A 10,845-nucleotide genomic window follows, 5' to 3' on the forward strand; every position below is an offset into this window, starting at 1 on the left:
TCTACCTTCTTCAGTTGATAAGTCACTTGTTCAACCCCTTCTACTTCATCTATATGCATCACTCAAAATATTTTCTCCATCTCGTCCATAAACTCTTGTGAATCCTCCTCCACCTTTGTACCCATAAACTTAGGCAAGTTCAACCTCATAAACTGACCTACCCGAGTAGTCTCAGATACACCAGACGTAGACCCAACATTCTCTGACCATCGGGTCTGTGAAGCCACCAACTGTTCAATTATATGCATCAACTATCTGAACTCAGCATTTGATATCTCTCTCTGGGGAGGTTGGGTGTGGTTAGTCCCAGACTGGGGAGCCCTAGGTGCCTTGGGGCGCTACTCTAGACAGGAGGGACTCTCGGAGCAGCAATAAATTTAGGAGTATGAGCCCTATTACGTGTCCTCATCCCATAGGTAGGACGAACATCTTCAGTTTGGGTATTCTAATCATTAGAGCGACGTAGAGGCATGAGAGCTTTTTTGAAATATAAGAGACCATAGATTAGAGGACATTTCATACTCTACAACACAAATTAAATCAGAAAGAAGGGAGATATTTCTAAATATCTAGTAGTCATCTACTTATAAGTGTGGAGCGCTACACACCCATAAATAGAACTCTACCCGACGTAATTTTGCAGACACCCTGGGACCATGAATCGTGCTCTGATACCAAGTTTGTCACGACCCGATTCAAGACCCTGGCCGCAATGAGCATCCCAAACCGTATAGGCTCGAGCGCCCCTTTTTGACTGGACTCATGAACACTATCCATAACAATAAAGAAATGATACGGAATATAACAAACAGAATTATGGTCATACTGAGTTCGGTTTAACATTTTGAAAATAAGTAAATCAACAACTAGACAACATCTGTTCCAATCTGTGAAATCTCTATTACGTATGAAATTATCAAACTGTCTGAAACTAGGACAAGGCCCTCAGTGGACCTAAACCAAAGTAAATAACTAGTATCTGAAAAGAAATAAGCCTTCCGAAATAGAGAAGGCTCACCAACTGCACACTTCACTTCTTTCTGAAAAATCTCTATGGCTTAGCAGGACCTCTAGACTGAGCCTCAGACCCTGAAATATAGGGGGTCAATACAATTATACTGGTACACAGATCAATTCAAAATAATGAATCTACACATATATAACATAGGTGAGAGCAAGTCATAAAACATTATGCATGAAATAGTTCAAAATACATGGGCTATCTCGAATGCTCTTAAAACAATCTTATAAATGCAACTCGATCCTTTGTATTACTTTTGAGCTAGGTTGTATACCTTACAACTCTTAAATTCCACGGGCTATATGGAATTTTCCCTTGACTCGGCAGCCAAGCCCCTAACTCAAGTTTGTCGCAAGAGTTGGAGTCTCTGTCTTTGATACGCCACAGGGTACTAGGCTAGCGTATGATCCCTCTTGGGAACGTAATGAAACCCATATCGGCAAAACACGGTTTTGGGCTAGGAGTTATTTGAACTTAAGCCTTCTTTGGGAAATTACCTAACCCTCTTTAAGCCCAATTTTCAACTCTTTTAAGACATGCATTCTCTGAAATTAAATCTGAAACTCTTACTCTGTTATGGCATTCATTTATGTGGTATCGTCATATCGTTGACTTGCAAGTCGCATCTCTAAGTCATACATTATCATGTTACATTCTTCTCTTTCAAAGCATTATTTTCAGACCACTAAACTATTCAAATAGTATATGAAGATGCATATATTGAAAATTCAAGAAACATAGGCAAAGATTCTTAACTTTAATTCACAAGCACATGGTGGTCACTTTTCTTGTAATAAACCATGGAATTCTTTCAATAATCTTCTTTAAAATTTACAAACCATAAAATGCTTGTAAGATACGAAAACATCCTCTCTTCAATTCACAGACAAGATCAAGTTCATAAAAGCATTTAAAACACTTATCTTATACTTTCAATCATGCAATTTCACAACATTTAATATGTGAAGCCAAGAAGTAATGCAACCCGAGAGGGGTTTAATTATCCATGCTCTAAATTTAACATTTAAACTCATCAAGTACATGCGTTTACATATATATAAGTAAGAGTTCAATTTTTAGGGGGAGGCTTCAAGACCAAAGGAATAATATCGTTAAAGAGTTCATGATTCACACTTGTAAATGTAAATCTCAAAACCCCTTTGTAAATTTATGATTTCTAAAACTTTAAACCATATTCAAAGTATTTTCCACAAGCCCATGTAGTTTAGAAAAATCCCACGTACCTTAGATTACATAGGAGAAAGAGCGAAGCCCGAATCTTGACTAAGTTCTTGATACTCTTGACTTTTAATGTTGCGTTTCTTGATCTTTGGGGAAGAGCCTAGGGTTTTTGATTTGAGAGAGAGAAGTAGCTTTTGATGTAATTAGCCCCAAAAATGATTTAATTTTGTGTTAAGGTGGAGTTTAGATGAGGAAAATTGACTAATATACCCTTCCCGACCCAAAATTTAAAAGAAAACACGAACTGGGCAACCAACGCGCCAACCGACGCGACACGTTGATATCGCGGTGGTTCACTACTTCATCGACGCATCCATCAACGTGGCGCATCGAATTCACGTCGGTTCACCGTTTCCAACATCCAAACTCACCTCTAGCGCTGTCCAAAAAATTCGAAACTTCCTCGACACATCCCCTTTACTCCCTAGAACATGGAACAACTTAAAAATTCATATCTCAAGATTGAAAAAATCGATTTAGAGATCACACAAGTTTAGGAGCTTGAAATATGACTAAGTCCTTTTTGACACTTAGGAAATTTTCAAGTTGCTAGCCTCTCAAACATGCTACTAGGTGAGATACCACGTAGAAGATTTTTGGGGGGTGTTACATGAAAGAGCTACTATACATGAAAACGCAAAAGTGATGATTGATCAACCACTTGAAACTTCTGGTGGTAAAATATATATGTGCTTACACTAAAATATATGCTTATATTTACATTATTATATTAAAATGCAAAGGATCTTTGAAAAGTGAGTTGAACTTTTTACACTTCACTAAAAATCTCCACAATAGATAAAATCATTCAATTTTAAATAATCGAATGTTACACGTGCAAGACACATGCGGTTAAACTAGTATGCATAATAATGGAAGAAAGAAAACCGAGTTTTTGATTACTAAGAAATGAAGAGTCTCTCATGAAGCATAACATAGGACAACCTGATCAAAACCTGATCAACTGCAACACGGACCTCCTCGATCAAACTTATTTTGTCATGAGTTCTTGTTGTATCTTAGTCTTTATTTTTGTGATCTTAAAATTTAAACCTGCTCTCTTTAGTAAAGTTGTTGTGGCTTTATTTTTAACGTCTTTTCTCATAAATCTCAACAACGTTAGGTACAGTTAGTTGACAATTGAAGACTAGAGTTAGTCAGTGTATTGAGTTGACTAGAGTTAGTCGTTTCAACTAGTAGCAATAGAGTTATTGTTGATTGAGTCTTGTAATAGAGGTGTTGCAAGATGTTTAAGGATTAAGAGCTTAATTCTTGCCCCTACAGAGTCTGTATTCAACGTTGCTTGAAGGTAGTGAAGTTGTTGAAAAATCCTACTAGGTAGTTCGTGGTTTTACTTCCTTGAGCAAGGAGACTTTCACATAGATATCTTGTGTCATCTATTTTTAGCTTATTTGTTGTTTCTTGTTCATAGTTATTTACTGTAAAGTTATTCAAGACCTGATCCCAAATCTGAAGGTTAACGATTACATTTCTTCAATAGGTCTAAAGGATATTTTACCTTTGTATAATAGTTTTCTTAACCAATAACAATCATCTCTGTAACATGCTCTTTGTATAGAAATAAAATCCATAAGATTACTACTAATAGGTCTAAAGGTTTTGACCAAATATTTGGATACTTTAATTCACGATTCTTTGCTATTTGTTTATTTTTCTGTAAAAACAAAAGAAGACGCAAATGATAGTATTAAAGTATGAAAATATTTGGTCAAAATCTTTAGACATATTTTCATCATTACAAGGTTTTACATTTTTATACAAAGTGTGATTAAATATTTGATTTAACATTAAGGTTCCAACTTAATCAAACAAAGGACAATAAATTGATTTTTGACCATTTGAATGGATTGATTTTGAAATTTTGGTCTTGTGAAAAAAGGAAAAAATTAACTATTTAAGTAATTGTCAAGTGAAAGGAAAAACCAATAGGGTTATACATTCACTTTCCTCCTTCAGAAAGATTATAATAGTTGGGGCACATGAATTGCGCGCCAAAATAGTTTCTCAACCGCCTGGCTTATGTATAAGGCTATAGGGCTTGAGTAGTTAATAGACTATCAATTCAAAGCGCTGCTTCTAGCAATCACCATAAACGCCCTTCTACTGAAATAGAGAAAGAAAGAAAGCTTTGTTCGCCATGGGTAAAAAGAGAAAGGCAAATAAGAAGTTTCCCGCCATGCTTACTCTCAGTCAAAAAGCCAAACTGAGTGCTAATTCTGATACTCAATCACTCACCATTCTTACTCCCACATTCGATTCTCATTCTGATCATCAACCACCAAAGTAATTTGGGTTCCAAGCAACCCAAATCTACCATCTCTGAAGAAAGGCCCAATGTGCAGACTTCTGGTGTTCTCACCCGCCGGGGCAAAGCCAAAATGGGTTCTGACCCGACTCCTCCAGCTGACCCAGAACCGCCAAAATCCAAGAAAGCTAAAGGTACAACCTCCACTGCTAGCTCAACTCGCCGGGGCAAGGTGAAAATGGATTCTGACCCGACTCCGGCTGCTGACCCAGAACCACCAAAACCCAAGAAGGCTAAAAGTACATCATCCACTTCTCGGGGAAATTCAAAAAGGCCCAAGAAAAACTGAAACGGGTCGAGTTTCACCAAAGCAAAGGTCATTTTCCATGATATCACTGCAAAATTATCTCAATTCAGTCTTGAATATGGATTTAGTGTTGGGGAGTAGAGTATTACTTTGTGTAATCGATATGGGCAAAATACTTTGATGGTTTCCATGCATGTACGTACAATACCCATTCTTTTCTCGGTTGGATTTTGTTCATCTTCTGTAACTAGGAGTAGTAGTAAAAATGCACATTCATTCACCAGCTTATGCATACTGGAATAAGAATAATACTAGTACTATATGAAGTAATGGAAGTGTCTATTTGATTCGAAATTCATGTTTTTTTCCTTGTTTACAGTGCTTGACTGCTTATTTCATACTCGCCCCGTTTAAATTTGCTTATTTGATTATGACTTGACACGAAGTTTAAAGCGTAAAAAGACTAGATAATTTTGAAGAATGTATTACTGTATGAATAACAAAAAAGAATGAAAAGAGTAGATTTGAATCAACTTCATGTTATTTCCTTTGCTTGCTTACAGTGGTTAGTCAAGTGTCCGTTAATTGCTTACAAGAAATTTTTGGTTCATACTCTGTTTCAGTAATTATTTGCAGTCATGCAATGATGAAATTTTTCGAAAGTTTGATGTTAAGAATTGCACCAAATTCTTTTCCTTAATCAGCATGATGTTCATTAATTAATGAGTTTAAGTAAAATTTTAAGTAAAATGCATTATCAATGTAAGTTTATATCAGCAAAAAAATCATAGGGAGGAAGAACCATAGTCAGAAACAATCAGCAAATTATGCACATTGTGACCAGTCTTTTTACATACAAGATTTTGTTTGATACTTCAATTGTACACACAGAGTCTATATATACAGTGAAAACTAGGCACACCAGATAAATTATGCACATTGTGACCAACAATAGCTCTTTCAGAAGAGTCAATTGCAAACTTGCACCAAATTTCAATCAACTTAAAAAGTTGGATAAGAAGCTTGCATAACAATTCCGCAAAACGTTTCTTTGCATTCTAATATAACCATTCTCACCCCAGCTAGTTCCCCATGAGTTCTTCACTAAACAATACTTCGTCCCGTCGCTAGTTTCACCATATCCAACTGCTGTAACACCATGATCTAATTCAGTTCCACATTCTCAAGTAAAAACACCGCTTGAATAGAACTGAAAATCTGATCCACTAGCATCAATTGCGACAGATACAGGTTGGTTAGCTACAGCTTTAACTAGAGAAGACTATTAGCTGTGGAACATCTTCATTACTAGTAATCTTTGCAGCATGATTGGATTCCTTGCCAGTTTTGCAAGTGCCATCTGTTCCCTCGTATGGGTAATTGGATTCAGTAGTAAGCCCTTGGTTCTTGATAATAAACTTAAATGCTTCATCCATGAGACCTCCCTCACATCCCATATCTGAACTGGTGTCACAGTCCACGAGTTCCTGCTCGGATAAAGAAATCAACTTACCAGTTTTTATCTTGTCAATTCCTTCTGTGGCTGCAACAGCAGAAAACACCCAGCAACATCCTACATTATAATAAAATCAGTTAGCTTTTAGTATTGCTTTTACAATTTAAAAGGTGGTTTTATGATCAATGAGTTATTGGTTTAGCTTACCACACTGCCCTTGATCCTTAATTCCAGCGACAGCACCCTTCTTTCTCCAATCCATGGTAGCTGGAGCCGTTACATTTTCGTATTTGAATGATGTTGTTTCCTATTTCTGATGGGAAGGCAATCTATATCCGTTGTGAGTACCTCTGAATTCCTCATTTGTCAAATCAGCAAATTCATTGATATCCAACTTGTAAGGCTTGATCCCAGCCTTGTTTACGGAATCAATGTACTCAACATTGTCCTTGAATATTATGAATCTTTTTGCCTTCTCTATATCATCTGTGTACACATGTCCAAAGCGTGCCATCCACTGGTCGTGTTTCTGGACCATTGAAGTTTCACACAAAGCACGAGATGTGGCTTGATAAGCCTGCATTCCCAACACTATTAGAGCTGCAAAAGCAAACTTCCAATTCAATGCCAAACCCATTTTTGGTAATTAAATCTTTTTAGTGATACTAATATTTTTGTGTTTGAAAGCTGGTGAGGAATGTTAGAGGAAGCAAATTAAAGGTATTATTTATACTACTCGAGATATTCATTTAACATTTTCTAATGATGAATTATTACCATGGAATGCCCGGTATGTTGTATATGATTGTGACAATGGAGATAATAAGCCTCTCATTTGTAATTTTGTGATATGTTTTCTTCCCAAAATCTTGGATTATATAGAAATGGAAAAATAAGCCTTCCATTGTAATTGACCAAAATGTTGTCCAATCTGCAAATCACTACAGCTTCTCTTTTGGCCCTTAATGTGACATGGAAAACAATAAGAAAATAGTTTACCGCAGCATTTTTCACCTTAAGCTTAGGGAATGGAAAACGTTTGGTTGCATATTCTTTTTTTTTTTTGGTATTGAACCCACTGACTGACCAATCCAAATTTTTGTACGTAAGTCCCATTAAAGAAGGAAATGCTTTTTACCAAAAGTTTCTCCATTCCCAAAAATGAAGATGAAATCTATAACGGGGTCGTTTGGTTTGAAAACAAGTTATACCGAGATTAGTTATGTCGGGATAAGTTATAATAAGATAAGTTATATGAGATTAGTTATGCTGGGATTATTTTTTAAAGAAAAGGACACCTTGTAGCTCTTCTGGAAAATAATGGACAATAATGGCCCATGTTTCACTTTTTGGACAAAACTAACACCTCGGCTATTTTAAATGTCATTTATTAGCCCTTTATCTTATTAAGGAAAAGGGAACCTAAAAGGAAAAGGGAGCCACACGCTAAAGGAATAGGGTTTTGTAACTTTCATTCTTTCCATAACCATTCTTCTTTCTTCTTTCCATAACTATTCTTCTTTCTTCTTTCTCTTATTTCTCCAATCTGTGATAGTTAAGAATCCAACAAAACTCATATCTCTTTTCTTCTTGTTCTTAATTTTTTCTATTAAGAACGCAATAAAACTCATATCTTTTTTCTTCTAATTCTTAATTTTTCCTATTTAGGTTATCTAAATTGAATTGAGTTTGTGAACTATGTCGGTGGATGAAAAATGAGATAGAGGAATGAAAGAAGAAAAAATATGCAAAATCTAGAGGTTGATCGGGATGGAAGAAAAGGGCTATTGTGTTGAAATTTGAAGAAATGGAAGAAATTTGAAGGAAATGGAAGAAATTTGAAGGAAATGGATTGTTTTTGAAAAAAAAATGTGTTTCATGAGTCGAGATTGCATAGGATTGATTATCTACGGAGATTTCAGAGAAATGAAGGTTTGTATATGATGTGTATAAAAATTGTATATTTAAGATTTTTATACGATGTGTATAAAAACTATATATTTAAGGTTTGTATATGTTGTGTATAAAAAATGTATATTTAAAGTTTGTATATGATATGTATAAAACTGTATAAGAACTGTATATTTAATGTTTGTATATGATGTGTATAAAAACTGCATGAAAACTGTATATTTAAGGTTTGTATATGATGTGTATAAAAACTGTATATTTAAAGTTTGTATATGATGTGTATAAAAATTGTATATTTAAGGTTTGTATATGATGTGTATAAAAATGGTATATTTAATTTTTGTATGTGATATGTATTAAAACTGTATAAAAACTGTGTAAGAATTGTATATTTAAGGTTTGTATATAATGTGTATAAAAATTATATAAAAACTGCATATTTAAGGTTTGTATATGATGTGTATAAAAACTGTATAAAAACTGTATATTTAAGGTTTGTATATGATGTGTATAAAAACTGTATTATATAGAATATATTTTTTATATATGATCTGTATAGAATTTCTATCATTGTTGTATAGAATATGTATATCGATAAGATGTATATAAACTGCATAAATATTGTATAGAGTTTGTATCTAAATGATTATTTTACCTAAATAGTGTACAGAATGTGTATAACCTCTTGGAAAAAATAAAAGACACGAAAATAGTTTTAAAACATGTATGTGAGTCATTAAAATATGCTATTTTTAAAAAATGTATTTCAAAAAAATACAAAATTTTATTTGGTTACGACATTATAAATTAGTATTTGACTATTTTAAAAGAAAACTACAAAATTTTATTTGATTATTTTATTTATTGATAGTATTAAAAAAATATACAAAAACATCATTAAAAAAATGAGCACAACCAAAATAAAAGGAAAAGGGAAGAAAACACAACTACCAGGAAAAAAAAAAAAAAAGACAACGAAAAAATAATAAAAAACAAATATAATATTATAAATTTGTATTTTGCAAAACTATAAAATTTTATTTAGTTATGATATTATAAATATGTATTTGATTATTTTATTGATAGAATTAAAAAATAAATAAAATATTACTTTTTTAGAAAAATAATGAGCACAATCAAAAAAGGGGAAACAGGAAGAAAACACAAGAAGCAGAAAAAAAACATGGAAGAACAACAAAAAACAAATAAAATGGAAGGAAAATTTATTAAATGATCAGTGGTCCAAAATAATAGAGAACTAGTTTTTTAAAAAAATTAATAGAGAGCAATTTTTTTTTCTTTTTTAATAGAAATAGCAATGGTCCAACAAAAGAGATGACCGCCTAATTAGCCAATAAAATGGCTACTATTTGGAATTTTGAAACATGGCCATTTCGGTGTCATTTGTTTAGGTCGAGTGGCCATTTATGTCTTTTATCTTATTTTTTATTGAGTGTTTGATTTGTTGTATTCAAAGTAATATGCATAGTATAATTTTTAGGAATAAATTAATTGATTACTAAAATATCCTCCATCTTATTTAATCTTTTATATATATATAGGGAAAAAGTATCATTTCTACCCCATACTATACAAGAAAAGTCTAAGCCACACCTAAATTATATAAGTGACCTATTACACACCTTAGCAATATAAAAGTGATATTTTTACCTCCTCGCGACCCCCATTCTAAGGCGCGTGTGTTACACTTATTTTAGACGCGTCCAGCCTATTAAATAACAAAAGTAAACGGCTAAAAACATTAAGGAAAAATGCATCGTTTCCCCCCCAAACTATAGTCGAAAAGTCGAATCCACACCTAAACTATATAAGTGACCTATTACACACCTTAACTATAAAAAAGTGATACTTTTTACTGACGTGATGCTGACGTGGCAGCGCGTGTAAAACACTACACCACATGCAAGTGGTGGTAGCCTAACAGCGTGTAAATAATTTCACTTTTTTATAATTTAGGTGTGTAATAGGTCACTAGTATAGTTTAGGTGTGACTTCGACTTTTCGGGTATAGTTTAGGGTGGAAACGATGCCTTTTTTAAATATTTAAAATATATAAATAAACATAATTTATATATTTTACAACCATTTTGAACGGTAAACTGTTCAAAATTTATTTATTTATGAATATATTATACGTTAATTAAACATAATTTATGTGTGTGTGAGAATATATTACGTTATATATTATGTTATATATAATTAAATTATATATAATTAAACATAATTAACATAATTTAACATAATATATTATAATTAAATAGATTAACATAATATATATATATATATATATAATTAAACATAATTATTGTATATATATCATAATATATTCATAATATTATACGTTATATATTACGTAATTACGTTACATATTACGTAATATATTCTATTCATAATTAATGAATATATTATACGTTAATTAAACATAATTTATGAATATCTAATTTATATATATTTATGAATATATTATACGTTATTCATAATATATATTTATGTTCATAATATATTATATTGTTCATAAGATATATTATACTTTCAAAACATAATTATTATATAGTTTACTAGTTTACACTAATTATTATATATATATATATATATATAATTTATTTATGAATATATTATAC

The 10,845-nt window shown here is 32.5% G+C and overlaps 1 pseudogene; it reads right to left on the bottom strand.

The window, feature by feature from the left end:
- Nucleotides 1-5,814: 5,814 nt before the first annotated feature.
- Nucleotides 5,815-6,979, bottom strand: LOC107849012 (annotated as a pseudogene).
- Between the last annotated feature and the right edge of the window lie 3,866 nt (nt 6,980-10,845).

The sequence above is a fragment of the Capsicum annuum genome, chromosome 12 (genome assembly GCF_002878395.1).
Source record: "Capsicum annuum cultivar UCD-10X-F1 chromosome 12, UCD10Xv1.1, whole genome shotgun sequence".
Lineage (NCBI taxonomy): Eukaryota > Viridiplantae > Streptophyta > Magnoliopsida > Solanales > Solanaceae > Capsicum > Capsicum annuum.